This window comes from Schistocerca piceifrons, chromosome 2 (genome assembly GCF_021461385.2).
Source record: "Schistocerca piceifrons isolate TAMUIC-IGC-003096 chromosome 2, iqSchPice1.1, whole genome shotgun sequence".
Taxonomy (NCBI): Eukaryota; Metazoa; Arthropoda; class Insecta; order Orthoptera; family Acrididae; genus Schistocerca; species Schistocerca piceifrons.
The window spans coordinates 900,503,324-900,522,531 of NC_060139.1; the positions used below are offsets into that span (position 1 = coordinate 900,503,324).

General features: G+C 43.3%; 1 pseudogene; it reads right to left on the reverse strand.

The window, feature by feature from the left end:
• Positions 1–7,466: 7,466 nt before the first annotated feature.
• LOC124778745 lies at positions 7,467–7,584 on the reverse strand (annotated as a pseudogene).
• Between the last annotated feature and the right edge of the window lie 11,624 nt (positions 7,585–19,208).

Sequence of the window (19,208 nt, forward strand, 5' to 3'; positions counted from 1 at the left end):
ATTCTTACTATATTGAAATGACAAATGATGCTATGCTTTGTAATTAGAAGGCTAATGAATCTTAATTACTGTTTAATAATGCTTTGTAATCAGGAGAAGGCTAATGATTATTACTATTGAAATGACAAATGATTAATTAACGATGCCATACTTTGTTATTGGAAATGAATGTGACTGTTTAATAATGCTTTGTAATTAGAAGAAGGCTAATGATTCTTACTAGATTGGAATGACACATAATTAATTAACTATGCTATTGTTTCATACTGCTTTGTGGTTAGGAAAAAGCTAATGATTATTACTATTGGAAGACAAATGATTAATTAATTATGCTGTATTTTGTAACTGGAAAAGAATGCGATTATTTCATAATGCTTTGTAACTATGAAAAGAAGGCTACTGATTCTATGTACAACAATTAATGAACATTTTTCTGTAATACTACATACTTGGTACAGAAATGTTCAATAACTGGGCTATGAATGCCACAAACTATCAATGAAGACTGTAATTGTCAATATTATGTGACATAATGTCCTTCTCCTCATGAGCTAACTACCCTGAATTACTGCAATGTCCACTTGTCCTGTTTATCCCAGTGATCATGGAGCACTATATTTGGTTTTGCACTAATTCTACGTTGGTGTGCCTTGTAAGAGAGTGGTGTTGACACGACATGCTGTCCACCACCGTGAGCGATGAAGACGTTATTATGGTCCCACTGTTTGGTGTACCTTATATACTGCCAAAATGAAAACATGGAATATTACTACGACAATTCAGACAATTCAGTGTCTTGGCTACGCTGATAAATTCTGATGGGAAAGGAACTTCAAGTTGTGTCACTTGGTGTTGTACTTCTGTGGAAAGATATGGACTTTCAGAACAGCTGTGTGCAATCTAAAGTGCTACAACCATGATGCAATCCTTCCCTTTCCTATCCTAATTCTTGTCACATAATGAAAATCATTTTTTGGTAACATCATTTCTGTTCGTGGGTTATACATTTTTTTTCGATTCGCTGAACTCCAGTGCGAGTACACTTATGTCACTGGTCGACATGATGTTTTGCTATTATGTTTATTTATTGCCAAAATGCTAAAGACATTTTTTTCGATTTGTTCTCAAGTACAGTATGTACACTTTTGTCTTTTATATTGTGTATACATTTTTTTATTTTAAGGATATGTTCTGAACTACAGTGCATGTGCACTTATGTCACTTGTCAACATAATATTTTTTGCCAGTCTGTTTGTTTGTTCTGAATATACTAAAGAATTTTTTCAGTGCCTGTGCTCTTTGTTTTCTGTCAAATAATTTGTATATACATTTTTCTGATTTGCTACTATGTTTTGTACTCACATTTTGTCTTTGTCTTATATATTTTGTACTTAGTGCGTGTGCACAACATTTAATTCATGTACTACATCTAAATATTCTGTAAATTGTAGAAGTTTATTAATTAAAGAAAAATTTTGCCGCGATTGGCAAGTCCAAATGACTCACCATCGCTGCCAAATTTTTGCCCCCCCAGTGGAGGGTTATGAAACACGTATGTAACGCAGCAGCGATGGCGAGGCATTGCAGCGTCTCTGACCAGAGAGTATGCGCTTGACCGCGTGAGTGTTGCGAGCAGTTCGCGAGTAGTAGTCGTGCAGTGCAGTACGCTAGTAGTCGTCATGCAGAGCGGTCGGTCAGTAGTAGCAGCCCAGTGCGGTTGTGTGATGTAGGCGGTCGGCAACACTGGTCAAGATGCTGAATGAGGTATACTGTTAATTAATATAATCATTAGATAATGTAAAATTTATTTATTGTAATCAATCTCCAACAAGTCCCCCAATAATAATTATGATTTCAAAAGCATTTTTTCAAAAATTTAATTTTTTATTGAACTAAAGATTTCGTTGCACTTCCCATTTCATTCCACTTCTTTTGAAGAAAAATTTCAGTAAAATCACAGAAAAAAGGAATATTATTATTTGCAATGCAGTTCCTCCAAGCCGTGCGCACGAATAAGAGCAGAAATTTGACTACCAGTTACAATGAGGTAAGACTTTAATTCTGATTGTTTTACACAGGGCCAAAGACCGATATTTCGGTTTAATTGAATTTCATTAGCACTAAATTGTTTTTCATTATTTTTGTGCGAGCTTACACCAGAGTCAGATTGCGTATTTCACATTTTTGTTGCCATTGTCAGTACATTTCATTGTGGGCAGGTTACACTTGGTGCAATGTCCATTAGCGATTCTTAAATAATATTGTCCATACTTTTCAAAATTTTTGTGGGGAGGTTACACTCGGCTCCCATTTGTATTAAGTATTGTCTTTCCTTTTAAATTACGGTGGGGAGGTTACAAGGTCCTGTACGGGCCTTTCTGGATACAGAAAATCTTCGACTGCCGCCCTGGCCAGCACATTCTCCAGATCTCTCACCAACTGGAAACGTCTGGTCAAAATGGCCGAGCAACTGGCTCGTCACAGTACGCCAGTCACTACTCTTGATGAACTGTGGTATCGTGTTGAAGCTGCACGGGCAGCTGTACCTGTACACACCATCCAAGCTCTGTTTGACTCAATGCCCAAGCGTATCAAGGCCGTTATTATGGCCAGAGGTGGTTGTGCTGGGTACTGATTTCTCTGGATCTATGCACCCCGATTGCGTGAAAATGTAATCACATGTCAGTTCTAGTATAATATATTTGTCCAATGAATACCCGTTTATCATCGGCATTTCTTCATGGTGTAGCAATTTTAATGGCCAGTAGTGTACAACACAAACACAACATTGCGCTACACACGAAGGCTGTTAAAGCCACCCTGTGCAATTTTCCAGCCAATCATGTCATGCGACATTTACATTTTTTTTTACCACAAACGATCTTGTTCGACAATGTTCCTAGTTGCATTACTTGTTTTCACCTATCACCATATAAGGGTACTCCCAGCACTGTCGAACACGATGGTTTTGGTGATCCAACTGTCATGGTGTGGGGAAGCATTTCTGTAATGTTGCACGGAGGTACTGATCTCCAAGTCTGTGAACACTGTACGCTCATCGGTCAACGTTATTGTGACAGTGTTCCCCTGTCCTGTGTGCGTCTTTTCAGGGGTGCATTCGATCCCGACTTCCTTTCTATGGATTACAATGCGCGACCGCACCGAATAACGCAGGTGCAGCACCTCTTGGAACGAGAAGATATTCGGCGATTGGAGTGGCCTGCCCGTTCCCCCGACTAAAACCCCCACGAGCAGGTGTGGGATGCATTGGGGAGACGTATTTCAAGATGTCCACATGCACCGATGGCCGTCCAGCAGTTTTCAGCTGCGCTGGTAAAGAAATGAAACGCCCTACCATGAGAACTTGTTACCGACCTTGTGGTCTGCATGGGAGCAGGTTGCAGAGCATGTATGGCCGTCCGTGGCGATCACACACTCTATTAAGAACAATGTTCTGCCTTTTTTTATCTCCAGGGGACTATCATAAATCGCGATGAACTCACTGTAATGTTTATCCTTGAACAAAAGTGTTATTTCTGTTCCTCTCATTACGTAAGTCTTTCAGTTACCTTTCGTGCTGTAATGTACCATTTCTTTCTATGTATGGCCAAAGTATCATCGATCTATGTTAATCGGCAGTGACAAACCCTAGGAAAGTACTTTCATCCTTAGGTTTTGCACAGCAATGTTTTATGCTACGACCCGAACTGATATTACTACAACTTTTTCAAAGCAGGTCATTTGTGAAAAATTTAATATTACTTTTAATCTACAGAAATTCTTCCAATTCATACAGCAAACCAGTGCTTAACAGTAGTGGTTAAAAACAGTACGGGTTGCAATTTTAGTTTTTTATTTTTCAACTACGCGTTTCTACATGTACATCTACATCTACATCCACAAGCCACCGGACGGTGTGTGGAGGAGGGTACCTTGAGTACCTCAATCGGTTCTCTTTTCTATTCCAGTCTCGTATTGTTCGTGGAAAGATGGATTGTCGGTATGCCTCTGTGTGGGCTCTAATCTCTCTGATTTTATCCTCATGGTCTCTTCGCGAGATATACGTAGGAGGGAGCAATATACTGCTTGACTCCTCGGTGAAGGCATGTTCTCGAAACTTCAACAAAAGCCCGTACCGAGCTACTGAGCGTTCTCCTGCAGAGTCTTCCACTGGAGTTTATCTATCATCTCCGTAACGCTTTCGCGATTACTAAATGATCCTGTAACGAAGCGCGCTGCTCTCCGTTGGATCTTCTCTATCTCTTCTGTCAACCCTATCTGGTACGGATCCCACACTGGTGAGCAGTATTCAAGCAGCAGGCGAGCAAGTGTACTGTAACCTACTTCCTTTGTTTTCGGAATGCATTTCCTTAGGATTCTTCCAATGAATCTCAGTCTGGCATCTGCTTTACCGATGATCAACTTTATATGATCATTCCATTTTAAATCACTCCTAATGCGTACTCCCAGATAATTTATGGTATTAACTGCTTCCAGTTGCTGACCTGCTATATTGTAGCTAAATGCCTTATTTAGGCATCTTCTAGTACTAGCACACGACGCTGTGGTGCATTATGCTTACTACTTGAGCCCCATCTTATTCTGTTACTCGCTCCTGTGAACGGGAAACGCGTTATGCAGGTCTTGAGGTCTTGGAGTCACTCGCGTCCATTTAGAAAAGGTAAGATCTTATCGCAAGGCTTCGGCAATATGATTGTATTTCTGAGTGTCCGATCACTGGTGAATTTTCTTATCTGTTTTTACTATTTTATATTTCTAGTTTTTACTGAGTTTAACGAATGCGATGTTGGCCTGATGTATTGACGATGCCCTTTGGCTACACGGTCTAAAGGATAGTTCTAACAAATATCAAATTAAGGTATTTGCTCTTTGAGTATTTGATCTGTTTATACATGCTTTTAGGTTATGCCGGCCGAAGTGGCCATGCGGTTAAAGGCGCTGCAGTCTGGAACCGCAAGACCGCTACGGTCGCAGGTTCGAATCCTGCCTCGGGCACGGATGTTTGTGATGTCCTTAGGTTAGTTAGGTTTAACTAGTTCTAAGTACTAGGGGACTAATAACCTCAGCAGTTGAGTCCCATAGTGCTCAGAGCCATTTGATTTTTTTTAGGTTGTGCAAGTCTGCACAACGCGATCGCGATTCTTAAATAGATGTATTTGTTCTGTGTTTTCTATGTAGATCAACCTGAAGATGCCTAAATAAGGCGAAACGCGTAGTTGAAAAATAAAAAACCAAAATTGCAACCAAGACTCTTTTTAACCAATACCAATTACTTTTAATCTACTTCTGCATTTGTATCTATGGTCGATAAACCACTGTGAATTGGCAGAGAGTACTTTTTTGAGCAGTTCCATCATGAATTTGTGCATAGCCTCATATTATCTTCCAAGACGTTAATATGCAACCTAAACCACAGTGGTGTTATCGCACTCCTCTGTGGCATAAGTAGTGTTGTTGCCTCTTCATAAATCTTCATCTAGCGAAAGTGTTGTATCCTTCTTCTAAAAAAATCGCCTGTCTATCGCAAATACAGATACATATGCCACGAAAATGTATAAAAGAGGAGTAAATGAAGCAGTCGAAAAGGAAAACAGACTTCTAAAGAAGGAGATTCACAGAAAGTGCAAAATGGATAAGCAGCAACGGCTGGAGGACAAATGCAAGGTCGTAGAAGCGCGCATTACACAGTGGACATAACACGTGTTCAGTGTGTAAAATAAAATAGTATAAGCACAAATAAGTATATATTTCAAACCACCTTTCAGATAATAAAGGCGAAAAGCGAACGGCTCGAAAAATTTGTTTTATTCAGTTGTAATTAGACGGACCTAAAGTGATAATTATTCAACATAATTCTCCTATTTTGTATCTGATTCTTGGATGAAAATCAAATCAGTGATTGTATGCAAGAGAACAACATCCTTGTGAGATTGTGGCAATATTCTTATAAATGAAGGAAAATGCCTCACTTCCTCCTTCGTCGCATCTTCTAATTTCTTGAAAATTTGTCAGATGCCTATGCATTGGACTTTGGCCTCCACTGCCGCACACTAACAAGCTCTCCAGCGTGGGCACGAGCCGATAAAGTGTGACAGCGTTATCGCAGCCACGGAGCTTACAGATTAGATCTTTATCAGGAGTCAAAGCAGATCCAACATGTTTCCTGTTCTGCCGACAAATCCAATACATCACTCAGAGAGTTGCTGCATTTCAATATGGCGAACTGGTCTCAAAGAGCAGGTCGCGACTTGCTTTTGGAAAACAATCGCTCTATGATTTCTTCCACATTGCCCTGTCACAAGCCACGGTACGTTGCATGGAGGAGGATACTTCATACCAGTATCACCGATTCTGTCATTCCATTCGCCTACGGGGAGAGGAAAAAGCGAGGATCCTGCAAGCAAACAAACACGCATTAATCACGTCTTCATCTTAAGATCGCTACACGAGATTCAGGAAATAGACAGTAGAGCCTTTTGCAGAGTCCCCTCGAAGACCGGTAGTCTATATTTAACCAACATGATTCGTGAGAACAACGTCGCCTAATTTCCAAAGATTCCTTTTAATGTTTGCTGAACATCACATTTGTGTATGGTCTACAGCGCCCAGTGACGATCCCAGAAGCGGTCTCTGAATTGTTTTGATGTCTAATGTCAGGTTCACTTGGCAAGAACCCCCAACAGTCGAACAGTATTCTAGGATAAATTACACTAAAAGCTCGTATGCTGTTTCATTTACAAGTACTAATTTTCACCTGAGTGCTTCCAACGTATTACTGCCACCCATTTCACGCGTTCGATAAATTTCATATCGCTTCAGTAACCTCGTAATCTAGTTACATCGTATTCTTTCTTTTGTTATTAACATTATTTTAAGATAGGCACTGTTTAGCACACCAAGTGTAAATCCTAGCTAAGTCATTTTGCGTTTCTTTACAGTCGTACAGTCACGATATTCACCTAGAGACAAAACATCGTCAATGCACAATCTAAGAGTACTGCTAATCCTGTCTTATAAATTGTTTAATTGTGGTCAATCTGAATTTCAGTGTACTTATTTGAAAGTGCTCTACGTGGAGTACTGCGTAATATAACTCTGAGAATACAACTGACAATAATTGTCTACGTTACTTATTGCACAACGTATCAGTTAGAATACAAGCGTATCATTTAGAATGCAAGCAAAGTTTCATAACTGAAACTTTTCTTTCAAAGAGAAAACTGTAAAAGGTATGAATCCCGTCCGAACAGGCCTTGAAAGGCCCAATGGTACCAACCGGCCGCCGTGTCATCCTAAACCTATAGGCGTCACTAGATGCGGATATGGAGGGGCATGAGGTAAGCACATCGCTCTTCCGGCCGTATGGCAGTTTACGAGACCAGAGCCGCTACTTCTCAATCAAGCTGCTCCTTAGTTTGCCTCACAAGGATTTAGTGTACCCCGCTTGCCAACAGCGCTCGGCAGACCGGGTGGTCACCCATCGAAGTGCTAGCCCAGCCCGACAGCGCTTAACTTCGGTTATCTGACGGGAACCGGCGTTACCACTGCGGCAAGGCCATTGGCGTAGAAAGCATGAGTCTGTTATTTTACCATATTTTCCTCAAAAATTAAACCGTAATTTTCTTTCGTTTCCTTTTTTCCCGGTTTCCTAAATTGTGATTGCAGAAAGCTCATGACGTAAAGGAAATTACCTTTTTCCTCAGAGTTTCTTATTGCTTTCTGTCTTCAAGTTTTCTGTTACAGAGATGATTGTGCAGTAGATGAGGCTTTTTTGTAGTAGTAGCATACGAAAACGGTTACTGCAGCAAAAATAGCAGGTTTTCTTGATTTTATTGTCCTGTTTCGTGTCACTTTAATCGATTTTTCAGCGACATAAAATATCGACACCAGAGACGCAACAGTTACGTTCATTCCTTTCATTTCGTTCGTATGGGAAAAACTGTTGCACACAACGCTGTAAATTATACGAGGTCTGCTCAAAAAATTCCGGAACATTCGTAATTTCGTGCCTATGGTGTGCTGGAGCGAAATGCGTTTGGCATCCCTACACACGCTTTTGTTTAACGTGTATCGCCGGAAGTTTCATTGTTATACGTCTCAGTATTATGAGAAGGAAAGTTGCTACTCACCATATAGTGGAGATGCTGAGTCGCAGATAGGCACAGCAAAAAAGACTCTCACAATTATAGCTTTCGGCCGTCAAGGCATTCGTCAACAACAGACTGTTAATTATTGTTCAGTGTTGTATTGAGTAGAACGTTATGTCGCACAGTTTGCGAATTTCGAGATGGCAAAGCTAGAGGAGCAACGTGTCTGCATTAAGTTTTGCGTGAAACACCAGAAAACCCTTACAAACATACACCAAATGATACAGGAAGCCTACGGTAATGAATGTTTAAGCCGCACCTGGTATTATGAATGGTTCACACGGTTTAACAATGGACAGACCCTCGTGCGGGAAGCTCTTCGACCTCTATCGCCAACGTTCATGTCAGGAACATCAACGAAATTGTGCATGCCAATCGAAGACTGACTGTCCGAGAGATTGCGAAGAAAGTAACATTTCAGACAGATCATGTCGTGGAATCCTGACACAGCATCTTCGAGTGCTTCGTGTTGCCGCCAACTTCGTCCCAAAGCTAATGAGTCAAGACTAGAAAGACCTTCGTCTCGCAATCTATGAAGAGTTTTTGTATCGTGCAGATGACGACGAGACATTCCTTAAGAGGATCATAACTGGTGATGAGACCTGGGTCGACGATTATGATGTTGAGATCAAGGTTCAATCCTCACAGTTGGTCGGGAAATGTTTTCTAAGGCCAAAGAAAGCTCGTCAGGTCAGGCCAAATGTCAAAGCCATGCTGATAATTTTCTTTGATTTTGAAATATTAGGTCATCAAGAATTCGTGTCACAGGTACGAACTGTTAATCGATGGTACTATCGGGACATGTTGCGACGCCTGTGAGAAGGAAACGGCCTAAAATGTGGCGAGTCAATTCATGGTTCTTCCCTCACGATAACGCACTTGCACATTCATCCTTGTTGATGCGTGAATATTGCACAAAAAACGAAATCACTGTGCTGCCTCACCCTCCATGATATCCAGACCTGGCCCCTCTGGTACTTTTTTTACTTCCAAAGTTGAAAACCCCGTTGAAAGGACGAAGATTTGCAACGATAGACGGGACAAAAAAATTCGCAGACGGCGCTTCGTGCGATCCAGCAAGAGACGTACCAAGACTGCTTCCTGACGTGGAAACGGCTTTGGGAGCGGTGTATCAATTGGGGAGGAGAGTTCTGTGAAGGAGACCACGCACAACAAGTAAAAGGTAAGGGTAGAAAAGTTTTGCGGACAAGGTTCCGGAAATTTTTGAACAGACCTCCTACTCTGATATGTTGTCAACAGATTATCGCGATGAGCGCCATCTGCGACATGCTATCTTCCTGGATATATTAAGTAGACCATTACACGAGCAGTGGTATTTCACGATATTTCAATTGCGTTATTGTATCAAAAACAGAGACGACGATGAAGGAGTCAAATTATGGTGCAACTGCTCAGTACTGGTACACATAACTGCGCAATTGGCCCCAAGTCCGATTGACAAAGGAGGAGGGGGAGCAGTAACACCTTGGTCCACCTAGCTCCGCGGATACTCCTACTGCCTCGTAAGTGGTCGTCGTCAGGGTTAGGACAAAGACTTCGGCGGTGGCAACGGCTGAAGAGATGGAATCTGGTATGGTGAAGATAGCAGAAGATGATGATGATGTTTGGATTGTGGGGCGCTCAACTGCGCGGTTATCAGCGCCCGTACAAATTCCCAACCTTTTCTCAGTCCAGTCTTGCCACGTGCATGAATGAGGATGAAATAATGAGGACAACACAAACACCGAGTCATCTCGAGGCAGGTGAAACTCCCTGACCCCGCCGGGAAATGGCAGAAGAGGCAACCCTACTTAGGTAGTGGAAATCAGTATAAAGGCACGGTTACTGTGAAAGTAATATACAGTGTTTGAAACGCACGTTTCGAATTTATTATGAAACTGCTAGATACATATAAGACATAAGCACGGACTTGCATAGTTTCTTTGATAACACGAGTAACAAAATAAGGCATTTGCATTTCCTGGATGGAAGTTGATATAAAGTCACTCACTGTTCTGTTGTGCTATTGCATCTTGAGTACTCCGTTCTTCCTAATTCCCAAAAATTCTCTTTGGCATTGACGTAGATAGGGTTTATAGTTCTTGCAGTGAAATTGTCACCTACTCTACTCGTATCTCTGTGTTCAGCTCACATACGTCCTCATATTGCCTTCCATTGCGATAAACACCCCTTGCAGGTATTCTCCAAAGTTTTTCCACCCGGTTCAAATCCAAGCTACGTGCAAGCCACGGCAATCCATTGATATCTTTATCTTAAATCCATTTTTTTGTTGTGCAGAAACCTGGACACATGCATTATCTTGTTGAAACATTAGGTTTTCGTCCCTTACTTCCTCATAAATTCTAATCCATTATGTCTCTAGCATCTGAGTGTACATATTAAACTTCATTCTAGTGTTCATCGAAGTAGTGCGTGATTTACTTTTAGGGCAGAATGCTGCCAAATCATAACACTTCTACCACAAAAAATTCTATTCTTTCCTATAAGCTGCTCTGTTCTCAGATCATGCCAGTTATATTGAAATCCATTCGGACCATCTAAATTAAACTTCTTTTCATCATTGAAGATCACTGAAACGTCCCCTTTGAACAATTTATACAAGACTGTGCTTATACTGACACACAATGTTTTTAGCGCAACGCAATCTGACTTTCAAAATTCCCTGCTAAAGGATGGCCCTGACTAACATTAAACTATACCTTACACAAATCACTTACCTCACAAAAATCTTCGCTGCTCAAGCTACTGCAATACAGCGAGCGCCACTACTGCCAGCTAAATAAAAGATTCAAACTATGGAAGGCACTAACTACTGATAGGGATAGTTAGCCAATGAAAGATATTAGTAGAGAACAAACAATGTATTTACCTTGATATCATCATATATAAATATAGCAGTTCATGGCAAATTACAAATCTCTGCCATCTCTCTCCCCACATCCACCACTGCTGGCGGCTCACCTCCAACTGCGCAACGCTACGCGCTGTTCACAGCCAGCTGCCTAACACTACAATGGCGAGTATTACAACAATGCAAAGCAGCCACAGACTGCACACAGCACAGCCAGTGATTTTCATACAGAGGTGGCGTTACCAATAAAAAAACCTAAACAGCCTACTTACATCACTTATGCCATTCTCCAACCCATAACATATGTTTTTCAGCAAACTCCATTCTTGCCTGTTTATGTTTGGGTGTTATAGCTGGTTTCTGCAGTCATTTCTTGAATACAATATGTTTTCATTTGACAAAATATCTCGTACACTTCTAGCAGTTACTGGCAACTGTAAATCAGCAAGAAATTGAGAAAAATAATGGTTTGTGGTCCTTGCTTTATTGCAAAAGTAATGGTTTCGATGCCTCAGATAATTTTCTACTTTGCCCATATTTTCCGTTTTGTCCATTTCGTGCGCGAATCTAACGAAATTATAAATCGCTGTACTTAAACGGTTCATCCTCTGGGCGATTTGACGATTAAAGTGTCCCATTTCCTTCCACACTCCGTTTTTTGCTTTTTCATCAAATGGTAACTGTTCCGCTATGTCACATTCGTGGTTTATGTTCACAATAGGCACTGTCACTAATGGTGTCTGTTTTCTATTTGCAGGAAAGGCACGCACACACAAACACAGCACATAGCCGACGCCTCTATACCGAGTTCCAGCCTCTACCACTTGAACTGTTGATGTCTTGTTATATACTGTATTACATCAAATGCGGATGCATCCAAACATTGGTGTACATAGAATAGGTACAATACATATTGAACTGGAGTTCAGTATACATGTTGCCTATTCTATGTCCGAATGTGTCTATTCGTTTTTCGCATAGGAGCCTGAAGATAAAGCTACAGAAGCGTAGAAACTGGCTGATTAAATAACAAAACCCTTTAGGAAGAATTAGGGCTGTTGTTATCCTGTTTCTACGAATCATTGACCAGACGCAGTCCCGCATCCACATCTATATGATAGAGATGATGACACGAATACTGAACTAGGGTTCAGTATATACGGTACCTATTTTATGTCAGGATGTCTCCATTCGTTTTCCGCATAGGAACCTGAAAGTGACGCTAATGAAGCGTCGAAACTCGTTTCATAAATAACAAAAAATAAATTAGGAAAAATTACGACTGTTGGTATCCTTTTTCTACGAAATATAGATTTGTCCTTATTTTCCTGTCTGTTGAGTGGTCAGTTCAAAATCGATAGTGTGAAAATCGGTTTTAGCCAACTACAGTGCATTGAGTTGTTATGAGACAAACGGCGTATCTATATGGTCTTTTGAGTTTTCAAACCTTAAAGTTGAAATAAAAGAAATTTTGCTGCTGGTTTTCTCTGTTATGGAAATGAGCAGATGGATCGTTGGCCGGGAGGCCCCATCCTGGGAAGTTCGGCCGCCAAGTGCAAGTCTTATTTCAGTCGACAGCACGTTGGGGGACTTGCGCGCCGTTGATGAGGATGAAATCATGATGAAGATAACACAACACCCAGTCTACGAGAAAATTTCCAACCCGGCCGGGAATCGAAGCCGGGCCCGCTTGCAAGGGAAGCGAGCACACTACCGCCCAGCTAAGCAGGCGGATCTTCCCTGTCATATGTACACGACGAAAGGAATAGGCTATATACGGAATATGAATACGTACTTTGATATAAAGGAACACATCTTATTAATTAAAAGCTATTGTGAATAAACTGGTCAACGGAAAGTGTGGACAGAGGACGCTAAGTCGCTGACTATTGAGAGGTGAATATGTTTGCTTTTCAGCTACGAGTTTGTAATAAATGAAGCAATTTGTCATAATATTGTCAACGCGTTCTACATAAATAAAATGAATGAAATAGTAATAACTGGGCCTGATAGACGCTGTCTGTTGTATCCACTGACCCAATCAACCAACCAACTCGCGCACGCGCGCCCTGACCGTGACATCGCTGGCCACAGTTCCTGCCGCGGCCGTCGGCGTCTCAAGGCGTTACTGCCGACGGAAGAGGTCGCGCCATGGCTGAGCTCGCGTCCGCAGCGCCCTCTGCCTTTTGCATATAAGGAGGAGCGCTGGCCCCGAGACGGACAGTCTGTTGTCGATTGTCTATTGCTACCCTTTCGTGGAGTTTATAGCGGAACCATTGCAGTGTGACATTTGCTACTGTATTCGACTAGGCTCAGTACACGGATTACTCTTAGATATTACTTGGACTTGTATTGGTGGTGCACGTTTCGTCAGAAATAAAGATAAGTTATCTCTTCATTCTATCTGGCGCAATTCTTTTCATTAATTACTCGTATTTTTCGGCCAACAGACATATGGCTACATCCTGGTCACTACACACGCTTTATACAATTTGTGGTGGCTGCCCCAAAAGTACCGCCGATGACCTTGGGTTTGGGAGCCGTCACAAAACTGTCGAAAGAAAAATGTTCAAAAAATTATCATCACGAACGGTAATACTGGAGAATTCACATGCTTGTACACGTAATTGCTCTAAAATAAAAATAAAAATATATCACAGGTAGCCTGACGTCATTATAAATGCTCTTGAGATTAAAGCTCAACGATAAGATATGAAGATTATTGAACTCTAGTGGGCCTAACATCTTTCATCCAAATAAGAGAAAGTACACTCCTGGAAATGGAAAAAAGAACACATTGACACCGGTGTGTCAGACCCACCATACTTGCTCCGGACACTGCGAGAGGGCTGTACAAGCAATGATCACGCGCACGGCACAGCGGACACACCAGGAACCGCGGTGTTGGCCGTCGAATGGCGCTAGCTGCGCAGCATTTGTGCACCGCCGCCGTCAGTGTCAGCCAGTTTGCCGTCGCATACGGAGCTCCATCGCAGTCTTTAACACTGTTAGCATGCCGCGACAGCGTGGACGTGAACCGTATGTGCAGTTGACGGACTTTGAGCGAGGACCTATAGTGGGCATGCGGGAGGCCGGGTGGACGTACCGCCGAATTGCTCAACACGTGGGGCGTGAGGTCTCCACAGTACATCGATGTTGTCGCCAGTGGTCGGCGGAAGGTGCACGTGCCCGTCGACCTGGGAGCGGACCGCAGCGACGCACGGATGCACGCCAAGACCGTAGGATCCTACGCAGTGCCGTAGGGGACCGCACCGCCACTTCCCAGCAAATTAGGGACACTGTTGCTCCTGGGGTATCGGCGAGGACCATTCGCAACCGTCTCCATGAAGCTGGGCTACGGTCCCGCACACCGTTAGGCCGTCTTCCGCTCACGCCCCAACATCGTGCAGCCCGCCTCCAGTGGTGTCGCGACAGGCGTGAATGGAGGGACGAATGGAGACGTGTCGTCTTCAGCGATGAGAGTCGCTTCTGCCTTGGTGCCAATGATGGTCGTATGCGTGTTTGGGGCCGTGCAGGTGAGCGCCACAATCAGGACTGCATACGACCGAGGCACACAGGGCCAACACCCGGCATCATGGTGTGGGGAGCGATCTCCTACACTGGCCGTACACCACTGGTGATCGTCGAGGGGACACTGAATAGTGCACGGTACATCCAAACCGTCATCGAACCCATCGTTCTACCATTCCTAGACCGGCAAGGGAACTTGCTGTTCCAACAGGACAATGCACGTCCGCATGTATCCCGTGCCACCCAACGTGCTCTAGAAGGTGTAAGTCAACTACCCTGGCCAGCAAGATCTCCGGATCTGTCCCCCATTGAGCATGTCTGGGACTGGATGAAGCGTCGTCTCACGCGGTCTGCACGTCCAGCACGAACGCTGGTCCAACTGAGGCGCCAGGTGGAAATGGCATGGCAAGCCGTTCCACAGGACTACATCCAGCATCTCTACGATCGTCTCCATGGGAGAATAGCAGCCTGCATTGCTGCGAAAGGTGGATATACACTGTACTAGTGCCGACATTGTGCATGCTCTGTTGCCTGTGTCTATGTGCCTGTGGTTCTGTCAGTGTGATCATGTGATGTATCTGACCCCAGGAATGTGTCAATAAAGTTTCCCCTTCCTGGGACAATGAATTCACGGTGTTCTTATTTCACTTTCCAGGCGTGTAGACCAGAGAGACATTAACTGCAATAGGGTGCATGGCAATAGTTTATAAATAATTTCTCTAACACAAGATCTAAACGCACATAGAGGAACGTTACAAAGTGGATTAAATGCAGGAGTGTCTGTCTCACACGAGTCGGCTCCCTGATGTCCTCAACGGCGGACCGGGTGTGATAGCTCGTGATTCATTGCTACAATGGTTGGGAAGGCGGAAGAAAGCTGCCAGTCATCGAAGTTTCTCTGCTGTTGGAACCATATTCTGTCACTGCCAAGGATCGTGTGACTGCCGAAGTGCAGCGGTATTCCCATGTAAAAGGAATTTACACACAGGGGTCTTCAAAAAAAATGGTTCAAATGGTTCTGAGCACTATGGGACTTAACAGCTGTGGTCATCAGTCCCCTAGAACTTAGAACTACTTAAACCTAACTAACCTAAGGACATCACACACATCCATGCCCGAGGCAGGATTCGAACCTGCGACCGAAGCAGTCGCGCGGTTCCGGACTGCGCGCCTAGAACCGCGAGACCACCGCGGCCGGCACAGGGGTCTTCCATCGGACCGAACGACCATTGTCCAAATGCACGAAACCAAGGCCTGCGGCGACTGGGGAGCTGAGACGGACGCAGGACTGTGCAGTCTAGGAGCTCCTTGCGACAAGCCGACAAGTAGAAGGGCAGCCTGTAAAAAAATTCGTGTGCTACCTTCGAAACTGTAAAAATTGCCTTAAACACAGTCAGCCTAAAACTCATTAAACTGGATCACTGCATCTAGAGGATACACGACCGTCGAAATAAACTAATAATTTTAAACTTTGTATCCTGTGTAAGACGTCGTGGTCTCCTTACATATTCCGCCCTCACAATCGTATTCCTCACATCATGACGCTTACTTCGAACCCGAACTCGGTAAGATAAAGTAAATGTCGTATGAATTCATGTAAACGATATGCAAAGAACAAGTGCGCACTGGGGTTGAAATACTCGAGGCTGGTGTACACACATACTTTCCAGACACGTTTCCAGACACGACGGTCACAGGAGCTTTTAGTTTGAGAGAGGCAGACCACACAGCGGGAGGCCGGTCCCTTCAGAGGACGAGTCAACCTTGGCCGCCCGTGGAGCAGACAGTGTGTGCCTGAGTGAAAGGGGGAACCACTCGTGTTCGGTTTAAAAGCAAATTCCGCTACATTGTGTGGGAGCGTCCAACCTACGCCTTCTTTACACATAGCACGCAGTTTCAGAGATTTTCACAGGGAGACAGCAAACGCCAAGCGCCGATACTACAGATTTCTGGATTCGTCGCCTTAAACGAAACGTCATTCTCCCGTTTTAGAAGAGCAATGCTGATTGGCAGACGATATTTCTGACGCCTTGAGCTGAAGGAGTAATGGAAGAGACCGAAAGATGTACCCCTTCACGTCTGGCGTGGAGAGGTGCCGTTCCGTTGTCGCTCTTGGAGCGAGGAACAAGTCTCTCCTCAGTACTTCACTCAGAGAGCACCTCTGTCGAGAGCGAATCGAAGTGCGACTCTGTATTGAGTCCTTGCGATTAAGCGTTGTTCACTGTGTTGGCCGACACACTTATTGTGCAGTGTGAACGGACAGAGCTATAGTTAAACGCCTGCGAGCGAATTTTTGAGTGGCATCGCGGTGGACTGGTTATCTGACCGGTGTACCATGCCAGTAGTTAGACTAGGGGCGAATAGGAGTCCTTGACTTCATCAAGGCGTAGGGAGAGTTTGATTGACGAAGGTCAATCCAGATAGAACGAATCTTATTTGTCAGCAGCGAGCGGCGCAGACAGCAGTCATCGCAGCTTACGGTATTGTGCGCTACAGCTATTACGAGCCCCATATTTCCTCCACAACAGAATACTTCACTGCATTTCACACGCAACAGCCTCGACCGTACCTAGCAACATTCTAAAGGATAATTATTCAAGTTGAGTAGGCGCGCCTCTCAGCCATTCTGCCAAGTCAATAACAATCTTAAACTTTGTATAGAAATTTCATTAGCGAATCCTATACTTGAGAGGTAACTTCACATTCCAAAAAAAAAAAAAAAAAAAAACCAGGATATAACTTGTTCAATTCATAACTAAAAGTGCCATTGTGATTTCTCTCAGAATTTTTGCAAAATAAATAATAATTTTCGTTAGTTTCATGTTTTTCTTACACTAACTAGCACTACTCCAGTACCCAAGTAACCCACTAGTTACGTAAGAAATTTTGTGAATTCTTGTGCCATTTCCTTACAGCGGACGACTCCAGAAGATATTTATTGCTGAAAGTTTTTCAGGCATTTCTCTTTAGAACGTTAGGAGCGTCTGTCTGTTTGTAGTAGTGTGGGGGTGGAAACTGCATCTTGCAGGAGCCACAGGGTAAAGGGTACATCTCAGATTAATCTGTTGCGCAGAATAACAGAATAGCAGATCAACCCCACGCTCACACCTGGAACAACCGTACTCTGATGGACAACAAACTAGCCATCGGCCAAAAACACGAACAGAAGTTACAGCTCGTCAGTTGAGAAGATGTAACACAGACATTGCTGACTTGACTGTATGGGCTGACAAAAATCAGTTCAGGGAAAGAGACGAGACAACACCTTCTTCTGGAAAGGAGGGGATAGAAACGAAACTTGTACAGACGGAGTTGCTTTTCTTATAAACCATGAAACCGTTGATCTTGTTGACGAAGTTCGTTCTGGAATAAGTGAAAGGCTCATGACCTGTCGCTTTAGACTCATTAACAGAGAGCTAACGTAGTCAGCGCCCATGCACCAACGCTTACATCCGACGACGATCAAAAGAAGCAACTTTGCTCTCAACTCGACAAACTTAAACGAATACACCCCAGTCGGATAAAACCCTACTTTTAGAGGATATGAGTGCCGGGGTTCATGGGGACAGTATGTTGTGGCGTGGTACCATTGGGAAAGATGGAGTACATAAGAATAATTCCAAAAGAATTCTACTGACAACTAAATGCTTAAGAGATGATCTTGTCATTAAAAACACTTTCTACCGTCATAAAGACATGCTCGAAACAACTTGGCACCACTGACATCTAATAAATTATGTGACTGTTCGCACAGCAACCAGCGTGATATACTGATCACAAGACCTTTAACTAGTACTGATATTTGTTGGACTGGTAATAGGCTGACATGACGGTATTGTCCCTGCACATCTCTGCAAAACGAAGTAATCATAGGAAATGAAAAAGAAAAAAAACTGAACACTAAACGGCTCAGAGACAGCCAAGTACTAACACAGTCCCGTCAAATACTCCACGAAAAACATAAAGGGGAATGGTTCAAATGGCTCTGAGCACTATTGGACTCAACTTCTGAGGTCATCAGTCCCCTAGAACTTTTTTTTTTTTTGGTCATCAGTCTACTGACTGGTTTGATGCGGCCCGCCACGAATTCCTTTCCTGTGCTAACCTCTTCATCTCAGAGTAGCACTTGCAACCTACGTCCTCAATTATTTGCTTGACGTATTCCAATCTCTGTCTTCCTCTACAGTTTTTGCCCTCTACAGCTCCCTCTAGTACCATGGAAGTCATTCCCTCACGTCTTAGCAGATGTCCTATCATCTTGTCCCTTCTCCTTATCAGTGTTTTCCACATATTCCTTTCCTCTCCAATTCTGCGTAGAACGTCCTCATTCCTTACCTTATCAGTCCACCTAATTTTCAACATTCGTCTATAGCACCACATCTCAAATGCTTCGATTCTCTTCTGTTCCGGTTTTCCCACAGTCCATGTTTCACTACCATACAATGCTGTACTCCAGACGTACATCCTCAGAAATTTCTTCCTCAAATTAAGGGCGGTATTTGATATTAGTAGACTTCTCTTGGCCAGAAATGCCATTTTCGCCATAGCGAGTCTGCTTTTGATGTCCTCCTTGCTCCGTCCGTCATTGGTTATTTTACTGCCTAGGTAGCAGAGTTCCTTAACTTCATTGACTTCGT